Source organism: Hyperoodon ampullatus (assembly GCF_949752795.1).
Source record: "Hyperoodon ampullatus genome assembly, chromosome: 15".
Classification (NCBI taxonomy): domain Eukaryota; kingdom Metazoa; phylum Chordata; class Mammalia; order Artiodactyla; family Ziphiidae; genus Hyperoodon; species Hyperoodon ampullatus.
Genome location: NC_136928.1, coordinates 79,177,403 through 79,193,805, shown reverse-complemented (window position 1 = coordinate 79,193,805; position 16,403 = coordinate 79,177,403).

The window sequence follows — 16,403 nt, the reverse complement described above, 5'->3', positions numbered from 1 at the left end:
CACTGGGCTAAAAATGAGAGTTGGGAGGGTATCATTCCCTCTGCCGGCTGTGAGGAGATTCTGCTCCCTTGCTTCTTCCAGCTTCTGGAGGTTGTCCCCATTCCTTAGCTTCTGCCCACTTCCATTTTCAAGGCGAGTAACAGCAATCAAGTCTTTCTCACGTTACATCATTCTGACACCAACTCTCTTGCTTCCCTCTTTCACTTTTAAGGCCTTTGAGATTTCACTGAGCCTAAGGGTACTCTCTCTCATCTCAAAATCAGCTGATGAGAAACCTTACTTCTATCTGCAAAAGTATTAAGCTTCTATGAGCTCTAAGGTAAAACAATTAACTCTTTCAAGGTCTAAGCCAATCAGTGAGGGCTTCACTGATGTGGCATTTGGGCTAAATGTTGAAGGATGTCATAAAAATAAACAGTAGTGTTCAGGTTGGAGAAAATCTGAAATTTAGAAAAGATTTACATTAGGTTCGAATTTTCTAATACAAAAATTAGAAAGAGGAAACAGAACATGAGGATTCCCAGAGGCACAAGAAAAGATAATGAATGTATTTCAGATGCCTAAAAATTACCTTATGATTGACAGAGTTTGTGTGGGAGTCTAACTACGGGTGAGACTAGAGAGAAATGGGTAGCAGATCACATCATTAGGTCTTATAATCATAATTAGGAAGTTATTAATATTCACACAAAAGCAATGGGGACCACTGAAAATCATGTCGCTCCTTGCAGTAACTCTTGATCTCCCCATATTGTGATATGTCCATTTCCTGACCACTTGACCTCTTGCCAGCATCTCATCACTCCTACCTGATGACAGATAAGTATGTAGCTTACATTTCAAATCTTTCGGTCCATTATTCTTCTCATGGTACATTGTTTGGTTGATCTATTTCTCTATATTATTTCAGAATTCAAATGTTAGTCATTTATGACTTAAAGCAGAATGAAATGTCTCATTCTAGCACATGTATTTAAAACCTAAACTGAATGTATTTTACAGTTTTTAAAAATGTAAAAAGAAAAAACAAAAATATTTCAGCAAAAGGAACCTGATTCCTTAAGCTAAATTAGAGTTTCCACAGAGAAACTGCAAAAGGACAGAGATAATTTGGCTGCAATTGGCATGGTAGTTATATACCATGTGCGTCATCATTTTCAAAGGCACTGAAGTCACACCAGACTGCATCAGATTGGGAACAAAATCATTTTTGTAGACTGAGAACTGTTTCATGTCCACAGCTAGACTTGGAATTTTCCATAGAAGCTGGACAAAAGTCAGCAATTTGCCCTGTGTCCTAGAAAATTAAGTATTTCTACAGGCTTCATCAGCACAAGAGCTAATCATTTGCTATATTCCAACTATTTCTAATGAATTTAATGCTGTCTCCTAATGGAAAAGAGCTGCATCAAGTAGGACTAGCCAGTTAGATGCAGCCTAGCAGGGAAGATATGAACACAGGCTTCCAAAGTCAGAATGAGTGTGTTTTAATCCAGGATAGAATACCTACCCAGATAAGAATTTTGGGTTAGTTACTGAATTTCTCTACATCTCAGGCTCATCTTTCAAATACTGCTACTATTGTACCCAGCTCAAAGCATGGCTAAAAAATTGAATGAGATATTTCTAGGAGCACCTGTCCTATAGTGAACTCTCAATAAGAGGTTAGCTCTTTTCAGCTCTTTGGACCCTTAGGTTGTGTGAGGAGGAGAAAGCAGGACCTTTTAGAATCAGGAAATCATGCGTGCAAACAACCACGCTGTATCTTCTATCTAAGAAATACACAGAAACCAAGAAAGAGAAGCATTACCAAAATGGAGTTCTGGGCTTTAATTGAGGGGAGGGAAATCAGGGAGTGTTTTAGGTTTTATAATGTGCACATATGTGATATACATTCTTTCATAATATACATACAAAAAGATAATGAAAATATATACCAATTGTGATGGTTAATTTTTTGTAGCAACTTGATTGGGCCACAGGGTGCCCAGACATTTGATCAAACATTATTCTGGGTGTGTCTGTGAAGGAATTTTTTGATGATTAACATTTGAATTGGTAAAATGAGTAAAGCAGATTGCCCTCCCAAGTGTGGGTGGCCTCAGCCGGTTAGTTGAAGTTCTGACTAGAACAAAAAGACTGACTTTCCAGAGAGAAAGAGGGAATTCCTCCTGCCTAATTGATTAATGTCCCAATGTTCCAGCTCAGTCTTTTCCTGCCTTCAGACTTCAGCTGAAACACTGGCCTTTTGTCTCAAGCTTTTGGACTGGAATTCTACCACTCCCTCTCCTGGATCTCCAGGTCTCTAGCTTAACAACTGCAGATCTTGGGACTTCTTAGTGGCCATACTTTGTAAGACAATTCCTTATAATAAATCAGTCTCTCTCTATATATATATATATAATAATATACACATCCTGTTGCTTCTGTTTCTTTGGAGAATGCTGACTAATACATCAATAGAAACAAGAAAAGAATGTTTGCTATTGGGATCTAAACAGGGATCTAAAATCAAGAGAAGGCAGAAACAAGAGGTCCTGTTCTTGGTACCTGTGAGGGAATTTTACCTGCCCCAACAGAATTAGAATTCATACTTGTTATTTATAGATTCCATATTTGCAAATTAGTCTACAAGCTAAAATTTGTAACCCTGAAGCTGACATTCAGGGCATTTTCAGTTCATGGAAATATGCAGAGTGGCAAAAAACTTGAGTCACCTGGCTTTTGCAGCTGACATCAAGGGTGGTGAAGATCTAGCTTGTTGTTTTAGCTCTCATACTACGAACAACAGTCCCTTAAGTGACCTTTCTCACATTTTTGTGTTTTGTTGTGATTTCACTGTTTAAAATGGCCCCAAAGAGTAGTGCTGACATGACATGTTGTCTAACACTCCTGAGCGCAAGAAGCTGTGATGTGCCTCACAGGAACAATATATGTGCTAGATAAGCTTCATTCAGGCATGAGTTACAATGGTGGGGGCTACAAGTTTATTGTTAATAAGTCAACACTATAATTAGATATCTTTAAACAGAAAAACACGTAAAACAAGGTATATATTGATCAGTTGATGAAATGTGATCAGAGGGTCTCAGAAACCTCAAACCCTGTATTTTTCCTAGGGATAATTGCTCAATATTCATAATTCAGTGTTTTCAGTGACTTTATAGTTGAAAGCACAGTTTAAAAACACAATTATTCAGCAAACTACAGTTTAAAAAATATTTACTTCCCAGTACACAGTGACACAATCTACACCTGAGAGGCTTTAATGCCTGTTTTCCAGACACATGGGTTCAGTAAGAGTCAGAGAAAGAAAAGGCTTGTTTAATGATGACTCAGGTAGTAAGTGACTGAGTCCGCATTAGAAAAAACTCTAAAGCCTGTGATATTTTTCCACCAGATCAGACTTCTCAGAGCTATCAACTGCACCATACTGGGCTGCTAAGTGGGGCCAGATAGCTGGCATGGGGTCAGGGCAGTCACTAGACAAAGACAAAAGACCAGGGCACTCAAGTCACCAGAGGAGCTTTGCCTATGGATAAAATTGATGGAGAAAGAAGTTGTGGTAGAGATCGCAGTTCAGATGTCAATAATAACAGCAACGAAAAAGAAGAACAGCCACTGTTTATTGGTGACCTGTCGTATAATAAGGCTCCTACGTGAACTCTTTAGAGTTAAGTTTGCTCCTAAGTATTTTATCATTTTTATCGTATGTGTTTTATTCCACTATATATTTTAATTTATTTTACCTATGAAGTTATCAATTTATTTTGAACCCAAACTTATGACTATAAATGCAAAACATGTATATTTTGTACCCCTCAAATATGCTGACTTTTAATTTTTCACAGAGCATTTACAGTATTTAATTCTGCAGTTTCTCTAGGTTCTTTGCACCCCTGTGTCCTTCATAATTTTGTTTCCTCTGTGTACTGCTACCCTTTATTCTTCCTTTGCATTTAAGGGATCAAAAAGAGCCAACAAAGATTATCTGTTTAGTGTGCAACCGCAGTAATACAAGAACAACTTTTGGCAATGGAGGTAAATAGGTAGATTCCAGAGATGTATAGGATAATAAGTGGTTATGATTTAATGATTGATTACTTGATTGAATGTGGGTGAAGGAAGGTGTGGAAGTATACTGGGTAAAGTAATGATAATGGGGCATTGGCAAATAGCCAAGTCCAAGTTGGGAAGACAAACATAATGAAGTCTATTGCATTTACAGAGGGGAAGTTAGAGAATTATTAAACAGTGAGAAAAGTTTGAAAGTGATGTAATGGAACATTTATTACATGCCATGGTAGGGCTGAGAAAAGGGGGTGGGGGTAACAGGTTCTATAAACCTCCTGATAGCAGGAACTACGTTTTCCATCGTTTCCTGCACTTGTCTACAAAAACTCATCAGGGCACATTTGGTTCAGCTCCACACCTTCTTATATGATTCCAACAAAAGTGCCCAAGTTCAACAGCTCCAGAATTATAGCCTAATCACCTGATGGATATTAAGTTTTTCTTTTTAAGGTGGCTAATTTAGAATGGGTTGCTCTTCAGTGTTGGTCAATGACATTTAAGGAGAATTCTACAGTAGGACATCTTACCTTTTTTTTTTTTTTTAACATTTTTATTGGAGTAAAATTGCTTTATAATGATGTGTTAGTTTCTGCTTTATAACAAAGTGAATCAGCTATACATATACATATATCCCCATATCTCCTCCCTCTTGTGTCTCCCTCCCTCCCACCCTCCCTACCCCATCCTGGGTCAAAAAGCACAGAGCTGATCTCCCTGTGCTATGTGGCTGCTTCCCACTAGCTATCGATTTTACATTTCTTAGTGTATATATGTCCGTGTCACTCTCTCACTTCGTCCCAGCTTACCCTTCCCCCTCCCCGTGTCCTCAAGTCCATTCTCTATGTCTGCGTCTTTATTCCTGTCCTGTCCCTAGGTTCATCAGAACCTTCTTTTTTTTTTTTTTTTTTTAGATTCCATATATATGTGTTACCATACAGTATTTTTTAATCTCTTTCTGACTTACTTCACTCTGTATGACAGACTCTAGGGCCATCCACCTCACTACAAATAACTCAATTTCGTTTCTTTTTATGGATGAGTAATATTCCATTGTATATATGTGCCACATCTTCTTTATCCATTCATTTGTCGATGGACACTTAGGTTGCTTCCATGTCCTGGCTATTGTAAATAGAGCTGCAGTGAACACTGTGGTACATGACTCTTTTTGAATTATGGTTTTCTCAAGGTATATGCCCAGTAGTGGGATTGCTGGGTCGTATGATAGTTCTATTTTTAGTCTTTTAAGGAACCTTCACACTGTTCTCCATAGTGGCTGTATCAATTTACATTCCCACCAACAGTGAAAGATGGTTCCCTTTTCTCCACACCCTCTCCAGCATTTATTGTTTGTAGATTTTTGAGTGATGGCCATTCTGACTGGTGTGAGGTGATACCTCACTGTAGTTTTGATTTGCATTTCTCTAATGATTAGTGATGTTGAGCATCCTTTCATGTGTTTATTGGCAATCTGTATGCTTCTTTGGAGAAAAGGACATTTTATCGTACCCCTCTAATCACTGCCATTTCTGGATAACCATGCCCGGAACTGCCACCATCGTGAGCATGAAGCCAATATACAGAAAGAGCAAAGTCAACAGAATCGAAAAGAAGCAGAACAGAAGACCTGGCATACCATAAGTAAAGTCATCTTCACTATTGATCTTACTGTATAAGAAAATTCCTTTATCATTAATCCATTTTGAACTGAATTTCTATTACTTGCAGAAAGTACCCCAAGAGAAAGGATCAATTGGATCCCACACAATAAATAGGATATGATAGGCATCCAGTAAAAATGGTTTAAAAAACAAATGTACAGGTGTAAATAAAGTCTGGCAATCTTTTGATATTTGAATCCTGAAGGGTCATCATGATAAAGGCTTATTATCCCTTCCTTTTTATGTGACTAATCAGCTTGATGATTTAGGTGAATTAGCCATGTCTAATGTTTCATGGAGAAACATAACATGTACACATTTTCTTCTACAAATATTTTTTTAAAGCTGAGACAATGTGCAAAATTCATCCAGCTGACGGGAGATCTGAATCTGGAGGGTTGCTCAGATCTGTTCTGGATCTAAGGAAGGAACTGGGCCTTTACAAACAATATAAGCCAGATATTGGATACGTGCTGTCCCAGAAGGGCAAGGTGACATCCTCCATCTGAAGAACTCCAATGAGGATTGAGAGCCGCAAACTCTCTGCTGGCAGTATTTCCAGTATGTGGAGGAATAAATCCCTCAGTGTTGAAGGAGGACCTGGGTAGCTTATCATAACATCCACTATAGAAACACATACCATAATCTCATTAGTTCTGTGTTTAAAGGGGTAAGAGTGTACTTTGTCAGTTCATGACCTAGCTGCAAATGGATGGATCTGGACCCAAGAGCTGATCATTAGATCAATGGTTCTCAACTGGGAGAGAGTTTGCCCTGCACAGGACATTTGTTAATGTCTGGAATCATTTTTGGTTGTCACAACTGGTAGAGAGTGCTACTGGCATCTAGTGGTTAGAGGACCAGGGGTGCTTCTAAAACATTTTGCAGTGCATGAGACAGCACAACAAAGAATTCTGCTTCATAATATATTAGCAGTGCGGAGGTTGAGAAACCCTGGTCTAGAATCTGTGGATGCTCCTTTTTTTTAATGTATTGATTGCAAAAATAGCAACGCAAGCCAATTTATCTTTAAACAAGAGGAAATCCATTTCTTTTAACCAAAATTATACATATTGCTTCAGAAATTCTATATATATTTTTTCTCTTGTGCACTGAAAATGCCTTGGTTCTTGTGATTTTCCTATCCTTCTATAAAACTAGAAAGTTTTTAGGCAAAACAGCCCAGTCACTAATTCAATGGTTAGATGAAATGTATAATGCACATTTTCTCACAGGTGATATCAAGAAGAAAAGGAATACTGAATCTAGCTAATTGCTAGATTTCACATAATATTTCATAATATTTGGTTATGGAAGGTCAGGTGTAAAGTTTGCAGGAATGATACAGGCATCCTTCTAATCCTCTCAATATCTCTTTAGGCTAAGATCCAGGGTATTCTTCCCCTCTCCAAACATCTTAGGGGAAAGACAATATTGAAACTGATGTCATAAGCATTTAAAAAGGCAATGACAAGCTGTTGTAGTGGATATATGAATAAGTATGCTATGCATTAGAAATAGGTTTTGCAAATTACTGTGTGTTCATACTGAAAGAGCATGGGACATGGTAACACAAGTTTGAAATACTCCTGAGCCATTGACAAGCTTTGTGTCCTTGGTCATGTCACTTATTCACTGAACCTGTTTCTGCACTTTAATGTAATGATGCACACTTTGTAGTGTCAATATTTGCATGAACATGTGTGTGCATGCTCATGTATCTGAAGTTCAAATGCAATTAAATTACTAAATGCACAAGAAAGTATCTAGCACTGTGCCTGGCCCATAGTCGTTGCTCACATGCCAGGTGAATCTTAATGACCACCACTCAGTCTCACCTAAATAGACAAGAACATCTTGTACATAATTACTTCTGCCTTCTAAGATAACCACTGCTGTTTAGCAACACAGTAGGAACTCCCAGAAGAAGCAACCTTGCTCTCATTGCAACTGCTCCAGAGAAATCAAAATATAATTACCTTTTTAGTTGGAAACTTGATTGATGCAGAAACCTTCCCCATGGCTATGGGGAGATAAAACTGGGCCAAGGAGAATAACCTTGGTTTTATTCTGCCTTGATTGCTCCTGTTGCAGGGATAATTTGAGTTCAGGGTGTGGTGTACCACAGCTGATTGGAGAGAAGATCTTGAGCACATCAACTCTCAGATATCTTGATTACAGAAATTGGGGGCTCCCACTCCATGTTCATGAATATGATGAGGATGTGACACACTCCACTGCTAAGGCAGCTTTCTGCTTTCTATGAATACAAGGAGAAAGCCAGTTTAAGAGTCAGTGTCAATGCCGAAGGACCAGAATCATGACAAAAGCGAGTATAGCTCCCCTAACAGGTGCTTCCCTCCCCCAGGAAAAATATATATAATAGACAATTATTTATAGTTAAAAATAGCAATTACATCAGTTTTTATTGATTAAAATGAAATTATTCTTAATAGAATCTATTTCATTTAAAAGTATATGCCTCTCTTAATGACAATGGTGGCTACAAGACTCCCTAAAGTTATCAGTTGGAAATTAACACTGAAAGTACCTTTCACTCACATTCTTTTGGAATGGATTTTTTAAAAAAGTCAAACTCCCAAAGATTGTAAATTCTTCAATCAACCCTCAAGCTCTCATTAATTTGGCTAGCCTCTTATAATTTAAAAAAACACTTAAAAATAAATTGAAAACTGTCTTAAGGTCTATAAACATCAATCAGGTAAATAGGGAAGGTGGGGGAATAGTGGAAAGCTCTGGGCAGGGGAGTAAGGTTAGTGAATGTCGATGAGGGATATTGAGAGTGGTGTTATAATTTAGAGCACCTAGTTTCTCATCCTAACGGTTCTACACCCGCTGTCTGGTGTTTTGCAAGTCATTTTATCCCTTTGAGTTTCAGGTTCCTACTTGCAACGTTGTGATGACAAATAGTTCTATCCCTTAAAAGTTTCTATAAAATTACATGACATTATGAGAATAATATGCACTGCATATTATTTTAAAGCACCGTGAAAGTGTTCACCACTATCATTAACAGCATTACCTAAAAATATAGTTTATTAAGGAATGAATAAGATGTGTAAAACATAATGTGTGGTCCATAGCAGATCTTCAGTAATGGTGATTGATGAACATGTTGTACAGATAAAACTGAAGAGAAAATGCCACCTACAAGTTGTATGGGGCTCAACACATAATTTCTTCTTTTTAATTCTCAGTTCCCTCATCTGCTAAATGTTGAATGATGATTAACTCAAACAATATATATAAGCACACTTACATGCTCAAATAAACATTAAAAAGAGTAGATGGTACTGATGATAGCAATATTTGTTTAATATTAGTAGAGGTAATAGTATAAGTAGAAATAATAATGCAAATAGTGTGTGAAACATCAAACAAATACCTTCTATTTTAATTTATTTTTAATTGAGGTAACATTGGTTTATTGCATTATACGTTTCATGTGTACAACCTTATATTTCTACTTCTGTATACACTAAAGCATACCCACCACCAAAAATTTAGTTTCCATCCATCACCATGCAGTTGATGCCCGCTACCCGTTTGCCCTTGCCCCTGCTCCTTCCTCTCTGGTAACCAATACTCTGTTCTCTGTATCTATGGCCGTTTATGTTGTTTGTTTGTTTCTTATATTCCACATATAAATGAAATCACACAGTGTTTTTCTTTCTCCATCTGACTTATTTCACTTAGCATAATACTTGCAAGGTCCATCCATGTTATTGCAAATGGCAAGATTTCATCTCTGTTATGGCTGAGTAGTATTGCATTGTGTGTGTGTATGTTGTTTGTGTGTATCACATCTTCTTTATTTATTCATCTGTTCAATTATACCACAAGCAAAAGTATCAAAGTATCATTTGTCACTCCCTACTCTAGATAATGTCTTTGTAATTTCCCTTAGGGATTAAGACTTGGCTACATAGATTCTTCTTCAGTGCTTATTATATTTGAGTTTATTTACATTCATTTTTTTTAAGAAATGAGACAAATATAATCCACTCCAGGAAGACTTCCTTCAGTTCACATTCTGGCTTAAGTGTCCCTCTCCTATGCTCAGCTCTATTTTAGCCATTTATACATTGTACTGCAATAAAATATTTAAGTATATCCAGCCCTAATTTGAGTGAGAGCAAAAATGAGATGGTAAAAAAATAGCAAGTGTGCATTAAACCATTGCTGATTCTGCATATAAAAATATAAATGTTTAACTTATTCAAATAAAATAAATTCATGAATTCATAACACCCATTTCCTGAGCTTAATTTTGTTTTGTTTGCTTTGTCGTTTTGTTAAAATTAAATGAATAAATTCATTGGCTTTTTACATCTAAGAAAGTTTGTTTCTTGATTATTGAACATTCAGTAAAGATAATTCTTTCTGCTATTTTATATCCTGTTTTATTAGTGACTACTTTGTAGATTCATTAATCTGAATTAGACTACTGATTTGAGCCAGTGCTTCATCAGTGACTTCTTTCTCACCTCTAGAAGAGTTTCTAACTAGAATAACCTTTCATAGCATTTTTACTTTAATAACTGCAAGCCTAATAATATATTCACTCCACATAAAAACACTTGTCAATAAAGTCCATGGAACGATTGAACATGCAATACACACCTCTTGTCCTTCACACTGATGCACATACAATATAGTCAGATCCACCTCTTCATTACTTCCAAAGAGCCAAATGTGTCCTTTCCAAAAAAATATCTTTCAAATTTCAATTTTCAAAGAGGAAGCTTTTACTGTGAATGTCCTTTATTTTTTCACTTTTCTTTCAGTTTATTTTTAAAATTTTGCCTGTTACATTTTCAAAATGTCATTGTTGATAATGTATTTCTGTCCTTAAGTGTCATTAATTATGATAATTATAATACCTTTACAGTTTCCACACTATTTTTCTTACATTTACTTGTTCAATAGCATTCAATATCTCTACTTATTTTATGGAAAATTCTCTGAAAGAACTGTCTGTATTGATCATCATAAAATTTTTAAAAATTTTTTATCGTGATAAGATATGTGTGTGTGTGTGCGTATATATATAACATAAAATTTGTCATTTTAACCATTTTTAAGTGTATAATTTAGTGTCATTTTACATTCACAATGTTGTGCAGCCATCACAACTATCTTCCAAATGCTCTTCATCACCTCAACTGGAAACCCTATACTTATTAACCAATAACTCCCCATTTTCCACCCCCCCAGCCCTTGGTAAACTTGCAATGAATATGCCTATTCTAAATATTTCATATAAGTGGCATCATACAATATTTATTCTTTTGTTCTGGTTTCTTTCGTTTAGCATAATATATCCAAGGTTTATTCCTGTTGCAGCGTGTATTAGAACTTCATTTCTTTTTATGGCTAAATAATACTCAACTTCATGTATATCTCACATTTCATTTATCCACTCATCTGTTGATGGACACTTGGGTTGTTTGCAGTTGTCCGGAATTTTTTCTTCCATATTTTTGAACCCTTTCCAATTGAGTTTTTGTTTTCAATACTCCATGGATATTGACATTATCAAAATCCTCATGATCTCCATATTATTAAACTGAATGATTAATAATCAGTTCACATCTTGTTTGATCAATAGCATTTCACAGAAATGACACATTTATGTCCATGAAATACCTTCCTCACTGGATTACAGGATATCATAAATAAGATTTAGAAGACAGAATGGTCTTTTTACAGATTCAGTATAAAAATTGAGATACTCTTGGAAAGACAGGAGGGTGCTTTCACAGAAGCTTTGGTAAACTACTCCAAGAATCTTATTGGTCTGTATTAGATCACATGGCCATTCTTGATTCAAATATCAAAAAGGAAGATATAATTAATCATGATTTTCTCATTTCTATTAAATGGAGCTGTGAATAGGCTCCATATCTCCTGAATGAGATTCACAAAGTTGTTAAAGAGATGAGTATCTGAAGAACTTTGGGATTCTGTTACGAAGGAAGAAGATGGGAGTGATGCTAGGTAGGCAACCAACAGTATCTACTGTATGTCTGAAAACATCCATGGAATTATATTTCAAAAATTATTTCTACTTCAAGTACTGGTATTAGCATGTATAAAATGTACTTATGTGCCTATTTAAATATTAAACTTGTATAAAAACATAATATCCTCTAAATTTTCTCTATGAAGGATCAAAATAAATAAATAAATAGAAAAAATTTTTCCTATTTTCCATTACAAAACATGACTCCTTTAATATTTGAACTCATTCCTTGAAAGGCACTTCAAAACAGAAATTATGTGTATTCAGCTTCATGATGATTACAGATAAAATTTAATAGCTAGCCATCCAAATAAATCCTGCAGGTGGTAAGCAATGGTCCATGCATAAAACAAGCAGCCCAATTTTCAAATAGCAATCAATTAAATAAGAAGAATTGTTGAACTGATCTGCTGCTCCCAAAATGTTAATTAAAATTGCAATATTGCTGTGGGGCAGCCAAACATACTGCAGCTCTTGGACAGCTGTGATGCAGCAGCTCAGCATATTTTAATCACAGTTATCTATTGCTTTGATATCATCACTGAGAAACAGTATTATTCCAGGATATTTCTGATTACTCACTGCCTAAGGCATGCATTTGTTTCATAGCACTCTTTTATTTTTTTATTCTTTTTTATTTTTTATTGTTTTCTCCTCTTCTTAATTCATCTACCTTGTACCTGATGCATAGGTCAAAGACTAATGTTCTTCCAGTATTGACTTTGCAAATACATGATGCCATACCTGTCACAGCCATGGCTCACAGCTGATTTCAAACTTGGTGCAGCTATATTCATTTTTGTGTGTGTGTAAATACCAGACTCTGATTGAGATTTTTTTGTTTTTAATCCTCCTTCTCCTTTAATTCCAAAATATTTCATTTTTTGAACCCTATAGTATCAACTTAGTACTTACTATATATTGTGGAAATATATGAGATGTTAAACTTCTCTCACTTCTGAACATCACACACTTTTTAAATTATAGATTCGAGTACAGTAAAAGAACAATACAGAGTGACCCCTTTTGTAATTTGTCTAGTTCCCTCTAATGGTGACATTTTGTAAAACCACAGTACAATATCACAACCAGGATATTGACACTGGTAAAATCCATTAATCTAAATCAGATATCCAGTTTTACTGGTATTCATGTCTGTGCGTATGCATGTGTGTATTAAATTCTATACAATTTTATGATAGGTAGTGTGTGTGCACCACTGTAGTAAAAATACTAAACAGTACCAACACCATAAGCATCCTTCCTGCTGTTCTTTGATAATCATACCCACATCCCACCAGTTTTCCCAACCATCCCTAATCCTTGTCACTAAATGTGTCTTTCATTTCTAAAATGTCATCATAAGTAGAACAATGTAGTATACTACAGCCTTTTGGAATTATTTTTTTTCATTCAGCATAATTCTCTGGAGGTTTGTCTAAGTTGTGTGTGTCAATTGTCTACTCCTTACTATTTCTGAGTAGTATTCCATGACATGAATTTACTACTGTTTAACAATTCACCTGTCGAAGGACATCTGAGTTGATTCCAGGTTTTAGCTGTAATAAATAAAGCTGCTATGAACGCTTGCTGTACAGATTTTTGCGTGAACATGTTTTTATTTCTCTGGGATAAATTCAAAGTAGTACAATTGCAGGGCTGAATGTTGGTTGTATGTCTAGTTGTTTTTAGCAAGCTCCAACCTATTTTTCATAGTGGCTGTACCATTTTACATTCCCACAATAAATGTATGAGAGATCCAGTTTCTCCACATACCTGACAATATTTGGTGTTGTTACTATTGCTTTTATTTTAGCCATTCTGATAGGTGTGTAGCAATATCTCACTGTGATTTGAATTTGCATTTTCCTCCTGGATAATACTGTTGAGTATCTTTTAATGTGTTGCTTATTTGCCATAGCTAATAATCTTTATTGAAATGTTTCTTCATGTCTCTTGCCTATATTCTAATTGGATTTTTTTTTCTACTGTTGAGTGCAGTGAGTTTCCTGTACGTTCTAGATATTAGTTCTTTGTCAGATATGTAGTTTTAAATACTTTCCCCCAATATGTAGCTCATCTTTTATCATCTTCACATAGGCTTCCACTGAGCAAAATCATTTCCTCTTATGTATTGTGCTTTTGCTGTCAAATCTGAAAAACTGTGGACTGGTCCTAGATACTAAAGATTTTTTCCTATATTTTAAAATAAGCTTTATAGTTTTGCATTTAAGTCTATAATTCATTTAAATTTAATTTTTGTATAATTTGTGAAGTTTAAGTCGAGATTATTTTTCTTTTTTTAGCCTATGAATATCTGATTGCTCCAAGACCATTTGTTAAAGAGGCTAATTTTCTGCCATTTAGTTGTTTTGCAACTTTGTCAAAAATCAGTTGGGCATATTTGTTGGGTCTATTTCTGGGTTTTCAGTCCTATTCCATTGACTTATTTGTCTATTCTAGTGCTAAAGTTACACAATTTTTATTAATGTACCTATATAATGTCTTGAAATCAGGTACACTAATTCATCCAACCTTTTTCTTTGTTTTCAAAATTATTTTAGCTAGGTTAGTTTTTTAAATTTCTATATAAATTTTAGAATAATCTTGTCTGTAACTTCCAAAACATCTTGGTATTTGGATAGGAATTATGTTAAATCTGTATATCAATTTAGAGAACATTAACATCATTACTATTGGGATCTCCCAATCTATAAACACAGTATAGCTTTTCATTTATTTAGATCTTGTGTTCTTTGATAAACATGGTGTAGGTTTCAACATAAAAGTCTTGTACTATTTCATTAGATTTATACTTAAATATTTTGTTTTTGAGTGCCATAAATGATACTGCATTTTTAATTTCTGTGTTCAAGTGTTCATCACTCATATATAGAAAGACAAAGTGATAGTTGTACATTTATCATATATCCTGTGACCTTGCTGGAATCACTTATTAGTTTTATCTGATTTTTTGTAGTTTCCTTGGGATTTTATACACAGATTATTATTATGTTGTACATATAGGATAATTTTAATTTTTCCTTTCTCATCTGTATGCCTTTTATTTTCTTTCCTTTCTTTATTGCACTGGTTACAATTTCCAGCACTATTTTGAAAAAGAGCAGTGAGAGCATTCATCCTTGACTTTTCCCCTATCTTAGCATTTAGTCTTTCATCATTAAATATAATGTGAGCTGTAGGTTTTTTGTAAATATCCTTTATCAGTTTGAGGAAGTTTTCTATTCCTAATTTTCTGAGAGTTTTTATCATAAATAGGTGTTGATTTTTGTCAAACTTTTTATGCATTAAATGATATATGTGATTTTTCTTCTTTATTCTGTTGCTATTATTGATTATAATGATTAATTTTGTGATATTGAACTATACTTGAATTTACTGAAATAAACCTCACTTAGTCACTATAAAGTTCCTTTTTTATATTTCTAAATTTTATTTTACACAAGCTTGTTAAGATTTTTATGTCTATATTCATGAGGGATACCAATTTGTACAATTTGTAGTTTCCTTCTTTTTTAAAATCTTTTGGTTTGGGTAGCACTGTAATAATGGCTTGTTTCATGGCCCACAGTATGGTCTGTCTTGGTGATTGCTCCATGGAGGCCTGAAAAAAAAATTGTGCATTTTGTTACCATTAGATGGAGCATCCTATATTTGTCAATTAGATCCTTTTGGTTGAATGTATAGTTTACCTTTGAACAATGTGGCAGTCAGGGACGCTGACACTCTGCACAATCAAAAATTTGTGTATAAATTTATAGTTGGTACTCCATATCTGTGGTTCTGCATCTGTGGACTCAATCAACCACAGATCATGTAGTACTGAAATACAGATTTATTGGAAAATCCACGTGTAAGTGTACTCACACAGTTCAATCCTGTGTTGTTCAAGAGTCAACTGTATTGTTCAGATACTCAATCCATGCTGATTTTCTAACAGTTCTATCAGTTGTTGTAATGGCAGTGTAGGAGTCTCCAACTATAATTGTGAATTTATCCTCTCAAACTTATCAGTTTTTGTTTCATGTATTTTTGTAAATCTACTCTTTGGTCTGTACACATTTAGAACTGTTATATGAAGTTGGTGGATTGATTGTTTTATCTTTATGTAATGACTTATGTTTTATGTTTTTATGTTAGCAGACATTTGCACTGCTTTGGTTTAGCATGAGAGTCTAGTCTTACTTGTGTAAGCTACGATTGCAATGGCAGTGTAATTTTCAGGCTTTGCAGTGTTATTTCATTGTCCTTGGCTAATCTGGTGCTGCTCCAGCTCCACCTGGTCTCTGTGGATGCTGCCTGAGGGGACAGAAGGGGTTTCTCCACTGAGGGGGAGGACTGTATTTGGATCATTTTGCTGTTACCAGTTGGCTGCTGGACTGAAAAAACATCTTAGTCCTGTAGGTCTTAGTCATGTATGTCTTCCATTTCCTACCAGGTTGTCTGCTTAGCTGGCTGAGAGTCTCCTGTAGGCTCTGCCTGCCAGCCTAAGTATCTCCTGGCAGAAAAGAGGAGTCTTAAGTCAGGGGGTTAAGCCTATTTCAGGCTTATCTGGTGTTATTTGGACTACTGTTATCTGGGACAATAATAAGTCTACCTGG